Genomic DNA, 20,427 nt, shown 5'->3' with positions numbered 1-20,427 from the left:
CCAGTTAAAAAGGGTATGAGGCAGGGATGTAGTCTTTCCCCCCAAGTGTTCAATGTGTACATCGAAGAAGCAATGATGGAAATAAAAGGAAGGTTCGGAAGTAGAATTAAAATTCAAGGTGACGTTGCTATCCTCAGTGAATATAAAGAAGATTTACGTGATTTCTTAATGGAATGAGAAGATTAATGGGTATAGAATATAGATTGAGAGTAAATCGAAGAAAGAAGAAACTAATGTGAAGTACCAGAAATGAGAATAGCGAGAACTTAACATCAGGATTGATGGTCATGAAGTGAATGAGTTAAGGAATTATACTACCTAGGCAGTAAAATAACCGGTGGCAGCAAAATAACCAGTGACAGACAGAGAAAGAGGACGTTAAAAGCAGACTAGCACTGGCAAATGGGCATCCCTGGCCAAGAGACTCTACCAGTATCAAACGTAAGCTTAATTTGAGAAAGAAATTTCTGGAGCACAGCATTGTATGGCAGTAAAACGTGGATTGTGGGAAAACCGGAACAGAGGAGAATGGAAACATCTCAGATGTGGTGCTATAGACGAATGTTGAAAATTAGGTCGACTGATAAGATGAGGAATGAGGAGGTTCTGCGCAGAGTCGGAGAGGAAAGGAATACATGGAAAACAATGACAAGGAGAAGGGACAGGATGACAAGACATCTGTTAAGACATTGGTAAATGACTGCCATGGTACTCGAGGGAACTGTAGAGGTGTAACTTCTCCTTTTTTATTCCTTGATTGTTAATGAATGATGCTCAGGCTCCGGCTCGCTCGTGGTAGGATGTTTGCGAGCAAAGTCACAAAATGAATTGTCTTGCTGCACTGTATTTACGCAGAGTGCGTGTTAGTTTTACCGGCTTACTCAGATGAATATTTGCTCCCCGACGCGTACGAGCCTAGCTACATGTAAATGCATAGAAACTGAGATGATTGCCATAATAATTATTACAGTCTATATACATCCAGAGTTTATCTATGAAAGTTTACAATTCCCGTGAGTTAAATAGTCTGAATCAGTACGATAGCTTTCTAGAAGGCCAAAGAATATCTATGAATGCTGCGCTCTGTTGATAATCTATGTTGTCGCGCAGATAAAATATGTTTCATGAGCACGTAGTATTAGATGGGTTGAAGGAAATGTCACACGCTGTAAATTCACTTTATGTTGGTTTATTCTAGTCTATGCACATCCTATCATTGTCTTAAAGAAGTAACCTTTCTTTCAGGTGGGTGGCATTAGTTACGTAAATTCAGCCAAAGAGTTTACAGCAACATCACGCTATTTACTTTAACGCAGTTTAGGTATATTCCTCACAGTTTACACTATTCAAAAATGTGTGTGAAATCTTATGGGACTTAGCTGCTAAGGTAATCAATCCCTAAGCTTACACACAACTTAACCTAAATTATCCTAAGGACAAACACACACACCCATGCCCGAGGGAGGACTCTAACCGCCGCCGGGACCAGCCGCACAGTCCATGACTGCAGTGCGTTAGACCGCTCGTTACACTATTATCACTTCCTATCAGTTGAACTATTAATTGTCTATCGTATTGGGTCTACGTTCAGTCTTTCGTTGATAATAATTAGATTAAGACAATATATTCGGTTATTTTTCTAGCTTGAATTACTTCAAAGATATTTTCAAAGTTGCTGATTCACCTCTTTCAGTTTTTAATCATTTCTAGCATATCGCAAATCTTCAAAATGTAACAAACAATCTCGTATCGCCTACGAATATTACGTACGAGCGCACAAGTTCAGTTACGACACGACAAGGCAAGCGCCAGAAGCACATTAACAATGTACAAATTAAGCTTCTGTATTTCGCAGTGTCCTCAAAGAGTACTCACAAAGAGTATTCTTTGAGGTCACTTGTTATACTTTGCAGATCAACTATTACTTTGTCTTGAAGCTAATGGATTCTATTTCTTTTGCATTGTTTTTTAAAACATTAAGTTACTTTGCTATCAAGATTCTTTTCTGTTGTATTCTCCAACAGTTTATTGAAAGTAACTTCTTCTACAATACAATAGCTGGCTGTACAATAGAGGTAGACGTCCGTCGATCTAGCCGGAGAGGTGGTTCCTCTCGGTCGGCTGGTACTTCGATCGGCGGTGCAGTACAACGGCTTCGGTGATATGTTCTCGGAGAGTCCACTATAGCGGTTGCCATTAGCAGCGGACGAAGACTGGTCTGCCTTCGACCGGTCGGGCCTATATAGTGAGCTGGAGCCAATAGAAACCCGGCGTAGGAATCCGTGGCCGAATATGTCGCGGCGGCCTCTGCAAGGAAAGGTTCCAATTAATCGACTGGAATCTTCGGAGTGTTTACCTGAAGTCTTCGCCTGTTCGGCTGTTGATTTGTTTCCCTCATAGTGTGGCTGTTATGCGGTGCTGCCTGCCATTTAGCGGAACCCGATGTCAGACAATACACTTTCTATTTCTTTTTATATTACTTTCTTTTCAGTCTACTCGCTACTAGTCGCGAAATGTTAGTACAGAGTGATTTTGTTTTTCTTTTTATGAAATTTGGATCTTAGGCTTGGGGCTTGTATTGGGGTGTGAGGACTAGATTTAAATTTCTCATTTTTGCGTCAAAAGGGTAGCGACGTTACAGAGGGAAAAACTATAGGAAAATAATTTAGGATGTACTTTCAGAAGTCTACTATGGGATGAAGAGGCTGGCAGAGGATACATGAGAGAAATTCGTGGGTGGTCGCATCAAACCAGTCAGATGGCTTATGACTAAAAAAATTTTTTTTTGTCATTATACGATATACACAGGCACGGCAAAATCATATATATCCTCGCTGACACGGGGCAAGCGACTGTCAAGTAAAAGTATTGTCTGTATAGGAATATAAAAAAATGTTCAAATGTGTGTGATATCTTATGGGACTTAACTACTAAGGTCATCAGTCCCTAAGTTTACACACTACTTTAACCTAAATTATCCTAAGGACAAACACATACACACATGCCCGAGGGAGGACTCGAACCTCCGCCGGGACCAGCCGCACAGTCCATGAGTGCAGTGCCTGAGACCACTTGGCTAATTCCGCGCGTCACAGGAATATACATAATGGATATATGAGTACAGGTTGTAACGCGTGGTTAACGAAATACGAAAGTTTGGGTCTGGCCATGAGTCGGATAGCCTAATGGTAAGGCTAGCGTTCGCGATAAGCGGGAAATCTGTGTCGAGTCCCTGTCCGGAAGTAATTCCACTACACAGCTTATGGTTGTCTGTATTCGCAATTCCGAATACATTTAATGTATTGTCGACATTGGTTTGCTGTCGAATCTGTTGAGAACAATCCTATCACTGAACTGTTCACAGTAACACTCTCTGGATCACTTCCCTCTTATTGACGAATCTTCCTCCTGTAACATCATTTTCTGCTGCTGTTGATATCACCTGATATGAACTTTCGTGTTCCCCTTTTTAGATTTTCTATCTTTCCTACTATGCTCAGATTTCTGACATTTCATGCTCCAAGTCGTAGAATCCTCCTTGGCAGTCTCCCCCCAGAGATGTGGATAGTTGACTTATTCGGAATCCTTTCCCAATGGAGAGATCGTTATGACAATTTTCCAATTACAGGCCACGTGTCCTGTGGATACACATTATGTGTCTTTAACGTAGTGGTTTCCGTTACTTTCTGACCCCTCGTGCCGTTGATCATTGCCGATTATGCCACCTTTTAAGAGTAGTTTTCTACGCCACAGGCAAGAGAGTGCCCTGAACATCAGTCCGCTGCTTCACCCTCTTTGACAAAGCCGTTAGCGGAAAGGAGGTGATTTCTAATGCCGGAAGTCTTCGGACACCATTGCTGATGACATTATTCAAAATTGCAGTAGTGGCAGATTTCGTCCTAATCAGATACGCTATTCCTCGGCTACAGGTCTTTTGTCTAGTTTTTATTAAATGTTCAAATGTGTGTGAGTTCCAAAGGGACTAAACTGCTTAGGTCATCGGTCCATAGACTTACACAGTACTTAAACTAACTTATGCTAAGAACAACACACGCACCCATGCCCTAGGAGGGACTCGAACCTCCGGCGGGAGTGGATGCGCAGTCCATGACAGGACGCCTCAAACAGCGCGGCCACTCCGCGCGGCATTTATTAAATGGCTATCGAAAATAGCAAGAAGGCAACATTTTGCAATAGTAAATTACGAGGGCTCTTCGGAAAGTAACTGCAATCGAACGCGAAGTGGAAACAACAGTGATAACCGGATGACGTTTTGAGAGATGTCTTGGACCCTGTCAGCTCTTCGCTCGCGTCACGTTGCTCTTTCCTGTACTGAGTGCATGGTGACCATTAAAGATGCCTAGAAAATAGTGTCTCCCGCCAAGCATGAATGTCTGTGAGAGGTCTCGCCTGATTTCATGCTACCCACACAACATAACTATCACGCATTTCCTTTTTCATGATAGTTCTCCGCCGCACACTGCAGGGCTAATGTGGACACAACTGCAGTGTTTTCTATAGCAAGTGTTTGATCAACCACCACAGAGCCCGGACTTGGGTTCCTCTGATTTTCATCTCTGCTCACGTAAACCGCTGGGTATGAAGAGAACATTTTGTCACAGTCAACAAACAGCAGATCAGCGCAGAGAATTGGTAGAAAGCGCAGGCAGCTGCGTTCTGTGCGGAGGGTATTGGAAAGTTGGTACAATGCTGCGACAAATGTCTCAGTTGGAGCGGCGACTGTTTAGAGAAGTAGCTAAGGATTTAATTAACTGTTACACGTAAGACATTTTTGATTTCCACTGTGCTTTGCATTTCGCGACCAATCGGGTCATAATTTCTGAATAGTATTCATATTATACTACTGGCCATTAAAATTGCTACTCCAAGAAGAAATGCAGATGATAAACGGGTATTCATTGAACAAATAAATTATACGAGAACATGTGATTTCATTTTCACGCAATTTGGGTGCATAGATCCTGAGAAATCAGTACTCAGAACAACCACCTCTGGACGTAATAACGGCCCTGATGCGCCTGGCCATTGAGTCAAACAGAGCTTGGATGGCGTGTACAGGTACAGCTGCCCATGCAGCTTCAACACGATACCACAGTTCATCAAGAGTAGTGACTGGCGTATTGTGACGAGCCAGTTGCTCGGCCACCATTGACCAGACGTTTTCACATGGTGAGAGATCTGGAGAATGTGTTGGGCAGGGCAGCAGTCGAACATTTTATGCATCCAGAAAGGCCCGTACAGGACCTGCAACATGCGGTCGTGCATTATCCTGCTGAAATGTAGGGTTTTTCAGGGATCGAATGAAGGGTACCGCCACGGGTCGTAACACATCTGAAATGTAACGTCGACTGTTCAAAGTCCCGTCAATGCGAACAAGAGGTGACGGAGACGTGTAACTAATGGCACCCCATACCATCACGCCGGGTGATAGGCCAGTATGGTGATGACGAATACACGCTTCCAATGTGCGTTCACAGCGATGTCGCCAAACACGGATGCGACCATCATAACGCTGTAAACAGACCTGGATTCAACCGAAAAAATGACGTTTCACCATTCGTGCACCCAGGTTCGTCGTTGAGTCCACCATCGCAGGCGCTCCTGCGTGTGATGCAGCGTCAAGGGTAGCCGCAGCCATGGTGTCCGAGCTGATAGTCCATGCTGCTGCAAACTTCGTCGAACTGTTCGTGCAGATGGTTGTTGTCTTGCAAACGTCCCCATCTGCTGACTTTGGGATCGAGACATGGCTGCACGATCAGTTACAGCCAAGCGGATAAGATGCCTGTCATCTCGACTGCTAGTGATACGAGGCCATTGGGATACAGCACGGCGTTCCGTATTACCCTCCTGAACCCACCGATTCCATATTCTGCTAACAGTCATTGGGTCTCGACAAACGCGAGCAGCAATGTCGTGATACGTTAAGCCGCAATCGCGATAGGCTACAATCCGACGTTTATCAGAGTCGGAAACGTGCTGGTACGCATTTCTCCTCCTTACACGAGGCATCACAACAACGTTTCACCAGGCAACGTCGGTCAACTGCTGTTTGTGTATGAGAAATGGGTTGGAAACTTTCCTCATGTCAGCACGTTGTAGGTGTCGCCACCGGCGCCAACCTTGTGTGAGTGCTCTTAAAAGCTAGTCATTTGCATATCACAGCATCTTCTTCCTGTCGGTTAAATTTCGCGTCTGTAGCACGTCATCTTCTTGGTGTAGCAATTTTAATGGCCAGTAGTGTAATTAACTGTTGCAGGTAGTATGGAATGTTTCAAAACATTATTCCAAGGTTCAAAGAAATTCATTTTTGTGAACCATTCTTTCACAGAATAAGATCCTCGTTTTTTACGAATCAGTGAATATAGTACATGGGACGCATCAGAGATATGCACCCAGAGGCCGACAGCATTATTTCGGTGAGAGGGGTTTTCGGGGGCTGTCAGAGAGCGTTGGCGGCGTAGGCGGCAGTATCCGGTGGAAGCGGGGCCCGGCCCTGCTGGGCATCAAACATTGAGGCGGCTGGCCGGCGGTGAGGCGCATAGCGGCGGTATGCACGCCCCGCGCCGGCCTGCGGCCGCCGACAGTCACGTGACTAATGGATGAGCGCTGCCCGGCAGCTAATCAGAGGGCACGGCCTGCCTGCGATCAGCCCATTAGTTACTGACGCTCGGGCGCCGCAGTTGGTGCGTCACTTCTAAAAGCCAATCTCTGTCTTTTCCATTTGTCCTTCTGTACCACCATCAAGAACGGGCAGTTGGTGCCAGCTAGCGGACCACAACAGGGGTTTGGATTGGTAATTAGCTTTTTTCACAACCACAGTACAGTTCAGTCACACACAGTTACAGGTCACAGAAGGCTATATTCTCTGAGTATTTGGGTAGCTAGGAAGTTCTGTTCTCCTCGCCACTATTTGATGGGAGAGTTGCCCAATACATATCACTTTGTAGGTAGGCTGTTTAGGTTTTTATGTTGGTAACGCCACGTAGCGCTCTGTATGAAACTCACTGACTGTGCTGTGTGCAGTCCGTGGCTGATTTGCGTTGTTGGAACATTGTTATTGTAGTGTTGGACAGTTAGATGTGAGCAGCGCGTAGCATTGCGCAGTTGGAGGTGAGCCGCCAGCAGTGGTGGATGTGGGGAGAGAGATGGCAGAGTTTTGACAGCGGATGATCTGGATGTGTGTCCATCAGAGAGAGTAAATTTGTAAGACTGGATGTCATGGACTGATATAATATATTATGACTTTTGAATATTATTAAGGCAAATACATTGTTTGTTCTCTATCAAAATCTTTCATTTGCTAAGTATGCCTATCAGTAGTTAGTGCCTTCAGTAGTTAGAATCTTTTATTTAGCTGGCAGTATTGGCCCTCGCTGTATTGCACTAGTTCGAGTAACGAAGTTTTTTGAGAGGTAAGTGATTCATGAAAGGTATAGGTTATTGTTAGTCAGGGCCATTCTTTTGTAGAGATTATTGAAAGTCAGATTGCGTTGCGCTAAAAATATTGTGTGTCAGTTTAGTGTTGATCGGAATAAGTAAAGAGCGAAATGTCTGAGTAAGTTTTGTTCAGCTGTTTGAAAATCAAATAACGTAAAGGGTTTATCAGCAAAATCATTCATTAATTTCTCTAAGAGGACGTTTCAACTCGTACGATTTAATTCCTTCTAGACTAAACAGTAAGTTACAAAATTATTTAAACATTGCCATCTTCAACCCTTGGTTGTTATTATTGGGATATGATATAAAGACAGGAAATTATGAGAAAAATTGAACCCTACACTTAATTTTCGGAACATCTGTAAGTGGAAGAAATTAGGACTGTAGTTTCGTAATTTGCAGCAGTTGGTAACAGATTGCACCACCATTATTAACTACGTCCGTGACGTTAATGTAATGTACAGGTCTAAGTTTAAATAAGATTTCGACATTTTAGTTCTTACACTGTAAATCACATTTTTTTTCTGTTTTTCTCCCAGTCCTTCTCACTGCATGAATTCACGTTTTGCATTTCATGTATTCAAAATTCCTTCCATTCAATCTTCCTCACACAACTCGCTATACCATGCCCCAATTTCTCGAAAAGTTTCTGTGGTGGATTCCCCGCAGTCTTCAACACAATTCCTTTAAAGAGGCTGAGCTGTAGTTGTAGATGACACCTTCATTACACTTTTTGCCAGCTATAGCTTCTTCTGCTTTGAAATTATGGGGCAATCCGTATCCTTCTGCAATGACGAACGCAGCTTTACTTACGTTCGACTTGCTTAAAGCAAATATCATTTCTTCAGATCCTCTTCTATTTCGTTTTCGACTTCGTTGGAAAACAATTTATTACGACCGAAAATTTTTATACCACATTTCGCATTTTCGGTTTCATTCTAAGCAAATCTCTTGATTGTTGGCTTAGCCGCACTTCCTATGTGCATGTATTCATGTAATCTACGATCCTCATCGAGATATACTGTCACAGGGAAACGTAATTAATCTGTGCTCCGTTTTCCATACCACCTTTCTGTTACTGTACTGTAACAAAAAATAGTTATTTAGTTAATAGTTTAAGATAAATAACAGATTAGTAAAATCACAGAATCATTTCTGAAGATTTGAACTGTCGTTCTTCCAGATCTGGGCCAATGTGATACACGTCGCTCAGAACTTGAAATAATTAGGTACGTTGCGCGCAATTCCATTGAACTCTTTCCCGCACTTTAGGTTCCACAGCTTAAAAGTAGTGATCACTTTTAAGTAAGATTTAAGTTCGAGTAAAGAAGAAGTAGTACTGATGCCCACAATGCGTATAATAAAACCAGCGCAAACATGCTCCTGTCGAAGCACAATAAAGTCGAACATGGTCCTCTTAGAATATGCTGACAGAAAAGTTGTGAACCAGTTGCCACAATCCTTATTCCTCCTTCATTATCAGAAATATTTGTATGCCAACATATTCGCGCTGTTTTAACGCAGAACATTCGAAATGGCATTCGAGAAATTGGACAAATTTTTGTAACACGTGGGTGCATGGCAATGAGGGAAATTGGAGAAAATTCTACTCCTGCTTTCAAATCAGTGACTGACGATGTAGGTTCCACTCTTCTGCTGCCACTCATTTCATTCTCTCCCAAAATTCCGCTCTTGTGTCTCTCTGTTTTGAAGTTGCGTCCACTCTGACACGTTGGCCTTCTCTGGCGTTCTCTATCATTTCACTATCTCCTGTATTTATAGTATATCACACTGTCTCCACCATACCCCGGCAGTTGAGAAACTGGGGGGTGGGAGCAACCTAAATTATCCCTTGTACAAACGCGTTTAAAATTGTGGTCCCAAATACGCCCTCCCATACATATACGTGCTAAAGTTAGCCGGTCTGGGATTACCGGAATACTCCTCCCCCCCCCCCCCCCCACCCCCCACACCCGAATTGCAGGTTGGGTCACCACTCATCTCTTTTTCATTTCTACTGCCTCCTCTATCTTTTGTTTCCACTGCTGTTATCTCCATCCACCTCTCTTTATCCTTTACTGTCACTGTCTTCCACTGACCAGCACTACCTCGTGTTTCTTTAGCTCCCACTGGTGTTGTCATCATCCATCTCTCTTTCTCTTTCAGAGTCACTTCCCCTTCACTCCCACCCTTAATGTCTTCTCCCTCTTTCTTTCCTACTCTCTTTCAGCACAAAATAGCACAGATATGTCCCCATGCCAAAACTTTTGGTGAGCAGGGTGATACGAGGACTGGAGCAGCAAGTTTCCCACTTTCCCGCCAGAGTATTTTAAAAAGCAATACGTTAGCCTTTTTCGTGGTCCGACAGGAACATTTTTCCGCTGGTTCCCTTCTTTTCTCTGGTGCAGTAGGATTTTCTGCTACATAAAACAAATTCTATTCGTCAGTAAAGTTTTGGCAGTTTATTTACGTACTTCGACATATTTTAAAAAAGCCGTCTAAGGAAGGAAAACAGAAATTTTTAAATTGATGCTAAAACTATACCGTATGAAGTGACCGCGCAACAAAATAGATACTTCCTCTAGTCTAAAGTAAACGCAAGACTCCCATCTAATACAGGTTCACTCTTCATGAAATGCAGAACATATGTAGACTACACTGTAGTAGAACAGAAAAAAAATGCGGTGTTTGATTTGCAAGTACGAAGAATTTCGTATGAAGAAAGTATTTTTTGTTAGGTTCACACACCACCACGTAACACCATTGAATAATTTCCAGGTCAAGACAGTCAGAATTAGGTTGAAGTGCCCAGAAGACAGCGCCTTATAAAATTCTATTGGTGAGAAAAAAACGCTCGATGAAAACATAGTTTGGTGCCCGCAAAATCCTTTCGATGGTCCCAGAACGCTTGTAACGTGTTCACTACGTCAGTTAAAACAACATTTACGCCTCATATCGAATACTACAGCCGCGCGGAGTAGCCGCGTGGTCTGGGGCGCCTTGCCGCGGTTCGCGCGGCTCCCCCCCGTCTGAGGTCGGAGGTTCGAGTCCTCCCTCGAGCGTGTGTGTGTGTGTGTGTGTGTGTGTGTGTGTGTGTGTGTGTTGTCCTTAGCGTAAATTAGTTTAAGTTAGTTTAAGTAGTGTGTAAGCCTAGGGACCGATGACCTCGACCGAGCGAGGTGGCGCAGTGGTTAGCACACTGGACTCGCGTTCGGGAGGACGACGTTCAATCCCGTCTCCGGCCATCCTGATTTAGGTTTTCCGTGATTTCCCTAAATCGTTTCAGGCAAATGCCGGGATGGTTCCTTTGAAAGGGCACGGCCGATTTCCTTCCCCGTCCTTCCCTAACACGAGCTTGCGCTCCGTCTCTAATGACCTCGTTGTCGACGGGACGTTAAAACAACACTAACCTAACCTAACCTAACCGATGACCTCGGCAATTTGCTGCCATAGGAACTTACCACAAATTTCGAATATTTTTTCTGGGTACCACGCCGTGATTTTCTGCATAAGTAGGTAACATTGACCTCTGGATCTCGGTAACGGGTGATGATATCGAAAAAAGTTTTAATGTTCTCTAAGACGGTCATCTTAAGAACATACGGTAAAAATTTCACGATTTGCCATACATAGAAGTAATACGAGTGGCGATCAACACAATTCGTAGTTTTGGTACCCGAAAATCATATTTCTTTCGGTATATCTTAATAACGGATCTTAGAAAACGCAAAAGTATTGTTTGTGGGTAAATGTCTAAAGAATATACAGGTAAAACTGGTACCAGTTGGTACCCTTACTTATTTAGGTAATTGCCTCTCACGGTGCAAAAAACGACTAAAAACCGACTTTTGTGATTTTCTCAGGAACCACCCAAGAAAGAAAACGGTATATTTATTATACTACTACGGCCCACCTTGGACCATAACTAACGAAAAAAAAACAACTGATTTGTTCAGTTTGCCTGGACTGTACTGTAGGATAACTACAATTCGCCCGCTCTTCCGACAGTAATCTTTGTCGACAGGATTCGCGATATGGCGCCCTGAAACCTTGCATTTTCGCGAGCTCTCTTTGTAACATATTGGTACTGAAGAAAACAAGTGCCATAATTATGCTGTAGACTTTACACATCATTTACGTCTCATACATAATGACACACTAATGCGTAACTAGGACTGTGGCTCTTCTGTAATCCATTAATTCCAGCAGAGTCGACGTATCGGTCGTTCTACTAGCTCTGCCTCTTTAAATCCTGGCACACAGAAGTTGCACATGTTTTCTATGTACCACTACAAATAGTTTATTTTCACAGGAAATGGCTTGCGCAAGATTCATTCTTCTTGTCTGCTCTTGTCCGTACAATGTAGACCTTTCTGCTCCGCAGGTCTTTGCGTTTCAATTAATTCAATTGTAACTACAGTGCAGTAGAAAGAGTTCTTTATTTCTACATTTCAACAGTGGCATTGTTCCGGCCGACATCATTCATAACACAGTTCATTCATCATTTCGAAGCGATTTCGAATAATTCTCACAATTATAATGTTGATAATTGTGGCCATTCTTCCTCATCTGGTTTTTCAATGCCTTTCTCTTTTACTTACTGAAACTCTTTTTTTCTCTGAAAGATAAACACCCCACAGGTTTCGCTTCTCACGTCATTTTTGCAATATACATTACATAAAAATATTTAATCTAGTACCTCTGGACCAACAGTTCTCCGTTGTAATCCCTACAGAAACTGAGTGACGAGCTGCAACTAGCTGAGTGTGTCAACCAAATATCCTCACATCTGGTTTTTTTGTATGAGGTCACGATCTGTTATTAGAAAACGGAAAATAAGGTTTCGGCTTCTGCATCCATACCAGTAAATTGCAGCTGATTTCCTAGATATCGATACTAATGCATAAACAATGGCAGTTTGTATTCTTCCCACAATTGATAAACACTGTTATCAACCGCGATTATGTGCACCTACGTTATCGGAAAGGCGTCGATTCTGAAGAAATAAACCGAGATGATGTGAAGAAGTGTATAATTAATTATTTATATGACAAGTTGATACACAACCATAATAATCACTCAGTGTAAATACATATCACTACAAAAATTAATTCATATTGATCAGTCAGATTTGTTAGCGATGAGGTAATGCAGATTAAAGAAATTTTAATGATGTAATAAAATAAGACGATTGCCAGTGCTAAACGAGAAAATTTACTCCTGAGACCAACTAGATCTAATTGTGTTAATGTAAGAAATAGTAAGACGCGTATGGCGACAACTGTCATTATTCTCGGGGGAGCTAATCTATATACGCAAGTGATCACAAAATTGCTCAAATCCAAGTATATACTTAAAAATTTGGAATTCGTTAATGAATGTATATACAGAATGAATACTGACTTATTTACCGTATTACGCAATTCGGCAATAATCACGCAGCGTAACCTAATGGTTATTTTTACTCTAAGTTTTTTCAACCCTTCAAATTTATAAATCACTCTCGGGAGTGCAACAGATATGAAAGACCTCAAAAGAACAACACAATCTCAAGGCAACGCTGAAAAATGATAGCCATGGCATCGAGGCATCATAATTTAATAAAAGACATAAAGGTAATTAGCGTAGCTGAATAAAAGTTGAAATTCGCCGCTGTTACAGGTTCAATAATTTAACAGTTATCAAATATTAGTTTCAAAAGTTAATAAAGTTATTGTAATACGACAATTTGATCATGACTTCGATTAATCAACAAGACAAGAACTTTTAGTTCCAGATAAAAATGAAATATATTGTCTGAGAAAATACTCATCTTTTACGTAAATTATTTTCAGTCTTGATGTGAGTCTCGAAACTTAGGATAGTTGGACATGGGCCTTGTTTACAGTGACGCTGACTTCGGTTAATAACCACTATGGAATTATGAATATGTGTGCAAACTCTACTCTTTTTATCATTGTACTTCGGACGCAGAAACCGGACTGCCTCTCACAGCCGGAAGGAGCTGCCGTGTGCTTATCTGCTATGCCAGAGCCTCATGCAGAAATACGCACTCAGACACGCACACGTTTCCTCTTTCATTCGCCGATTTATCACGTCTACTTCTACTCGCTACTGCTTCCCCGTTAACCCACATATTCAATAGCGCGTGTTTTACCTTCCAGCAATATCATACACTTTATACGAAAAATGCCAGTGTGTCTGTTATACAAATGTTAGAAAGTTTCATTTTAATCGTTTCGAACACAGAAATAAGCAAAACATTACAAAGTATAGAATTCAGTATACCAAAAGTGACAAACTGTATTGTAGTGTCGTAAGTGTTCCGCATCATTTATAAACTCTAGTGTCATTTGATAACTGATAGGCTTATCAAAAAATAAGTCAGCTATATTTCAGTTATGTTCCACTCATCCATTTAGTTAACACGCAAAATAAGGCCACGAGATGCAATAGATATCGATAAATTAGGTGCTACACAGATCAAAACTCTTAGTACGTGCAATTACTAAAACTAAGTGACGTCATCACTTTCTACATCTGTTAAACAAAGTTGATGTTCGTGAGTTGACCGCTACTTCGGAAGACGGAAGGAAGCTAAATGAAGGAAGGAATAAAGACTGTAATTACTTTCGCCTCCTGAGGGGCTAACTGCATAATTTTCTGGAAATGCTTCGTCCCACGATGAATATTACTTACAAAGAATGCTGATACTGATCATCGTAGTTTACCTCGATCTTATATTGGAAGGATTCACTAAGTAGAGGACATTGACTGTCGTAATTTTGAAAAGCATATGCATAACGCGATCGGTCAATCACGTTATACGTATGGTTTATTAAATCTTGGACTTCCTTTCTGAGAGACTGTAGGTTCATTGGTGAACAAAGAAAAGAAAATGGTCTGATATATTAGCATTTCTTATTAGGCCAATGGCGGAGAATTCCCACGTCTGAAATTCTGCGTCTCCTTTGACGTGGTAGTTATGAATGACAAGCTGATAATTACAAACCATTAATACAAAATGATATGTTCTGTCTTTGAAATAAATAGACTTCTCCACGTTGCTCGCAAAAAAAAAGTGAAGACTGCGCCTTGCTTTTTGTATTAACGGTATAATTACTGTGAAGGGCCCGTCACACGAGCGACGGATCGCAGCAGCCCTTCGCCCGAGATATCGCCTGTAATCGTTCGTTCGCCTCGACACCCTACACACGAGCGATTTGCCAAGTATTATGAACGTCACCGTGTCGAGAAGTTTTGCTATGGAAAATGAACTATGTTTAGCAGCAGTAGCAGTTGATTTCCGCATCCTCACGAACACTTGCAAAACACTAAATTAAAATAAACGATATTTGTAATCTATTAAACGAGTTTTGAAACGCTTTCCTTGAGAACTGTGGGTTATGTTACAGAATATGTTAAATTTTTCACTGCCGCCTAATGGGTTGTGTACACTTTCCAGTGTACCAATACAGTTCGCTTATTATTTCTCAATTCCTTTTCTGTTCTTTTGTCTTATAGTGTAACTACAAGTAGTTACACAAATTTGTTCGATGTATCTATAGAGATACTGTCAGTAGCAGCACTATTGATTAAGTAACTGTTGCTATAAATTGTTTGAAGGAGAGTTACGTTAGACGACATGACAACGATCTTGAGCATAAGTATATGACTGATTTTCCCTGAACACTTAAATCAAAATGTTCTTTTGATATTACAGTAGGTACGTATGCCATTCTATTTACAAGTTAAAATTTTAATAATGCATATAACTGGTTCATAAATAACTCACAATCATGTACTATGAACTTCCCTCCAAAGTATTAATCACCGCGAAATCGGAGGGTGTATATTGTATTTCTTCTCAGCATAGATGCCAACTCCGGCTCCAACTTCTCAGGGTAGTTTGTAGTTCCTGGGTAACTATAAGTTCTAAAATATGGTTTTGAAAGGGGTCTGCATTTGGCAAAACAAAGTTTTGTTTCATATGCCAAACAGGCTGCACTGCAATTGCAGCATCATCAGAGGGATTTTGTTTTATCGCAGTTAAACAAAAGAATGTTGTTTAATGTTTGTACACAAGTAAATATTAGTTTTTTAAATCGTAATTACAAATTTTACCATACGGCAAAAAGGTATGAATACGTAATTTTGTGTGTTCTTCAAAAATTTGTAATTACATGGTGCAGTAAAAATGTATTAATGTATAACATTATGTGTTCTTCAAAAATTTATAATTGCAATTTTAAAAACTAACAATTACATGTGTACAAACAGTAAAGAACATTCTTTTTTTTAACTGTCATAAAATATAAGCTCAATGATGATGCTGCAACTGCAGGGAAACATGTTTGAGGTATAAAACGAAACTGTGATTTGCTAACGGCGGACTCCATCCAAAAATGTATGTATTGGTAAAGCAAACACGAAAAAAGAGCTCCAACCTCAAGATGATAAATTCTAACGTAAATTGCTTGCTCAACTTGGGCAGAGCTATCGAAGCAAAGGTGCACGGTCACGCTTGATAAATAGAGAAATGACTCGCAGCCACATTGCCACATATCTCTGCTAATCAGCCAGGCAGCCATGTTTCGCGCACGAATCACATGTGATCCATCAGCCTGCCTAGGGTTTCCACGCGGCCAGCATCAGCGACCGGTTGCTGCGATCAATCGCTCATACGACACATCGCTGCGATAAACGCTCATGTATGGGGCCACAAAGGTAAATATCACTAGCGGCCTTTTTGGATATCTTTCTCATGACATATATTTTAAACTATAAGAGACGGAATAAAATAAAACTGGACATGGGGTCTTGTACATCGCTAGATCAGACATCCCAGTTCTGAAAATACTCTGTAAATAGATTCTAATAATTAAATGTGAAAATATATCCACTGTTCAAACTCAACCGAAATAAGTTTTTACATTCTTGAGATCTGAAGTCATGTATTGTCTGCAAGTAGTTATGTTTTTGCTCAATGCTATAGAGACACGAACTGCATAAACTGAGTGTACTTTTCTCAAAAAGACATTAAACACCGAGTTTTCAAGGAGATTATTTGCTTTTACGGGTATCATATGTGTGGTCTGTTTTGATTTCTGTTTTGATTTCTCGATTTTCCTAACACCCTCTATAACAAAGTAAGCTTGGTGTTACATAGTAATCAAAATACGGAGTAAACTTTTTTTGTCGAAACTCCTGTATTTCGGTAGAGTAATTCAATGCAGACGTTCTTCTCTTTCTCCTTAGAAGTTATCAAACAACAAACGAAACCAATTTTTAAAATTAACATAGTCTATGATAGTCAAATTATCTTAACCAAACAATGGAGAGCCTTATGCTCATGCGATACTGGATGTCTTTATTTTCACAGCTGTTGTTGACTGCAATGGACCACAGTTTAATTTCAGCAGTGTGAAACGTATTAGCAGTACTTACCTCTGATTTTAATTCTTTACGAGATTACACCTGACAAACTTCCTCTAACCAGTTTTCTGCAGTTAAGTCGATCGCTACTGTAATCTGTTATCAAGTGTACAGCGAATTTCCGAATTATGGGGTGCCAGGATGTCCACAGGACTATGATCTGGTATTTCTTTGAATCAGAATCATTGCCCATATATGTTCTGTTTCTGACCTGCAGAAACCAATACCTATAACGGTATTTTTTGTAAAGATTATGCACAGTACTAACAACAAATGAATACGACTTCACGTTTGTTTTTGACACTATGAAATGCTCCCAGAAACAGATTAAAGTAAAGTAAGTTCCAGATAATGGATTGTCAATCAGTAGCTGCCATTGCCACGGAGGGACAAATGCTAAATAAAATTAATAAAAAAAATAAATATCCTGAATGAGGCTGCGCTCATTGTAGATAGGTTGTGAATAAAGCTGTCTAGATCGCTTAATATATTTATTTTTTTAACATCATTTTGGCTACTGCCATCACAATGTACAAACTTAGAACTTGTAAAGTCGATGTCGGAATCATGTTCACATTGACTGAAACGATGTTACAACTTTTGATATCGACACGGAACGTTAGTTTACGTGTTCAGAATTTTGATCTGATGATGACACTATCCAAAATGCCTTTTAAATAAGTAAATTAAGAGCCGCGCTGGATTAGCCAAGCGGTGTAGGGCGCTGCAGTCATGGACTGTGCGGCTGGTCCCGGCGGAGGTTCGAGTCCTCCCTCGGGCATGAGTGTGTGTGTTTGTCTTTAGGATAATTTAGATTATGTAGTGTGTAAGCTTAGGGACTGATGACCTTAGCAGTTAAGTCCCATAAGATTTCACACACATTTGAACGTTTTTGAATTAAATTCAGCGATAGAAACGTCTTCAATAGCAATATTTCGAATGAAAAATAGGAAAATTGTCGGACACTACTACTACTACTACTACTTTCGTTAAAGTCTTCATTGTGTGTAGTGTATACAAAAATAAATTCTTCAGCCTCTTAACGCATTTGGACTTACATGAATTCAACAATGGTATTTGATATGTCATCTTCATGCAAAGACATAATCAATTTGAGAAATTCATACTTAAAACTGTATGATTAGAGACAAGTCTAACTGACGAAAGATACGTTGTATACAACATCTTTTTTGTAAATACATATCATCTAACTTCAATGTTAACAACACATACACAAACACACACACACACACACACACACACACACACACACACACACACACACACACACACGCACACATACACACGCAAGAACACACACACACACGCACACGTACACACCCATGCACTACCGGCTGACATCAAAACCATGTCATGCTTCTTTTGACTTGGAATTACGTTCATCGACTTTTCTAAAGGGTCTCTCTGAAATATGGAGAGTGTCCCACCACATATGAAGGAGATACTGAGTTCAAGGTCCTGGAAGGAGCTGAGTATATTATTCATAAAATACACTGGATTTGAAAATTTCCAGTAAGATGCAATATATATTGACCATGTGTGACAAAATGACAAAGTTGGTTATAATAAGTAATTTTTTTCAGCAATCTCTCCTCTGAGTTCTCTAATTAACTATGTAACATGTATTGTGTGTTATTTAAATAGTATCTGCTGACTAACTTGTTAAAAATTTGGAATTTAGTTATCTCTTTAACTGCGTCAGGTAATTCATTGTAGAATTTAATAGCTTAATAGAAAACGGTGTTTGGTGCTATTTTTTTTCTTTCTTCTGTTTATTTGTAAGTTGAGTTTGGCTCTTGCTCCTTGATTGTTAATGGCTCTATTCGTGAATAATAACTAACATTCTTCTTAATGTGGATATACCAACAACCAGTTAGGATCCCCAGAAGTTTAAGCTGATACTTATAGGGGATCTGGTTACTATTTTTCCTTATTATTTTTATGGTGCGTCTCTCTTGTTTCAAAAGTATGTCCATTTGAGTTTAAATGATCCCAGGATAATATGATTCCATAGCCAAGGAGTGATTGAGCAAAGAAACAGCATCTAATTACAAGACACAGTTTGTTACAACTGTTGACAGGCATCTGAGGACAGAAGAGCATGCAGGAATTCTCTTGTCCAGTAATGTTGTGTGTTCATTCCGTTTCTGGTATCAATCAACATTGAACATTCCACAGTTTTGTGTTTATCAGAAAATCTGAGGAATTATAATCTAAGTTTAATACCTGATAATTTTTTTCCCTTTTTAAGCAGAAACTAATTATGTTCGCTTTCTTTATATACACTCTTAGTTAACATATGTGAAGAACAATAATGCACTAAGATGCAACCCTGAGGAAATCCATTACTAATATATATTTAATAAATGTTTCACTAAGTGTTTCGAAACACGTGTAATTTCCGCCATCTGTATCCAGTTTTCCAGATAAGATTACAACCACTCATAAGCTTCTCATCTTCTTCCTAATGATTCTAGTATTTTTATTGGAATTTTATAGTCGATAGTACGAAGGGTCTTTAGCAAATCTAAAAATATACCTGCGGTAAATTCATCCTTGACTAGTGCATCAAATTACATTCGTACCGCTACTGCTGTGGATACCAAAGCATGCTTCATTGAGTCGGTTGTATTTACGGCGTGACAATTATTGAACAATATGAAGCAAAATCGTCATAACTTCTGAACGGTTTGCGTTAGAACGTTGAATCTGCACAGTTGGCCGCAGGGCATAATGGAAATTTTGATGTGAATATGGTTTGGTTTAGCGACGAAGCCCACTTTCATATGTATGGGTTCGTCAGTATGCAAAGTTGGCGCATTTGGGGACTGAGAATCCGCATTTCGCTGTCGAGAAGTCTATTCGCCCTCAACGGGTGACTGTGTGGTGTGCAGTGTCCAGTCACGGAATAATCGGTGTTATATTCCTTGACGGAATAGCGAACTGTACGTGAAGCTTTCGGAAGATGATTTGATCCCCATTATTAAAAGTGACTCTGGCTTCGACAAGACGTGGTCCACGCAAGACGGAGCTCAGTCCCATCGAAGCAGGAGAGTGTTTGATGTTCCGAAGGAGCACTTCAGCGACCACATTCTGACTGTGGGGTATCCAGAGGCCACTGGCATGGGCCTCCTTGGCTGCAATATTCTCCGTATCTGAACACATGCGACTCCTTTTTGTGGGGTATATTAACGACAAGGTGTACAGTAATAACACCAAAACCATTTCTGAGCTGAAAACAGCCATTCAGGAGGACACTGGCGGCATCGATATTCCGACACTTCAGTGGGTCATGTAAAATATCGCTATTCGTCTGAGCCACATCATCGCCCATGCTGACAGGCAAATCGAACATGTCATAACGTAAATCTGAATATCAGCACTGACGTTTAGTGATGAATAGTGTCCACGCCGTACTTTGTAAATAATTTATGTTTTTTTCATATAGTTCAATAATTGTCATCCTGTACCAAGCCATATATATATATATATATATATATATATATATATATA

The sequence above is a fragment of the Schistocerca serialis genome, chromosome 1, assembly GCF_023864345.2.
Source record: "Schistocerca serialis cubense isolate TAMUIC-IGC-003099 chromosome 1, iqSchSeri2.2, whole genome shotgun sequence".
NCBI classification, from domain to species: domain Eukaryota; kingdom Metazoa; phylum Arthropoda; class Insecta; order Orthoptera; family Acrididae; genus Schistocerca; species Schistocerca serialis.
Note: the sequence above shows the minus strand (reverse complement) of the source record.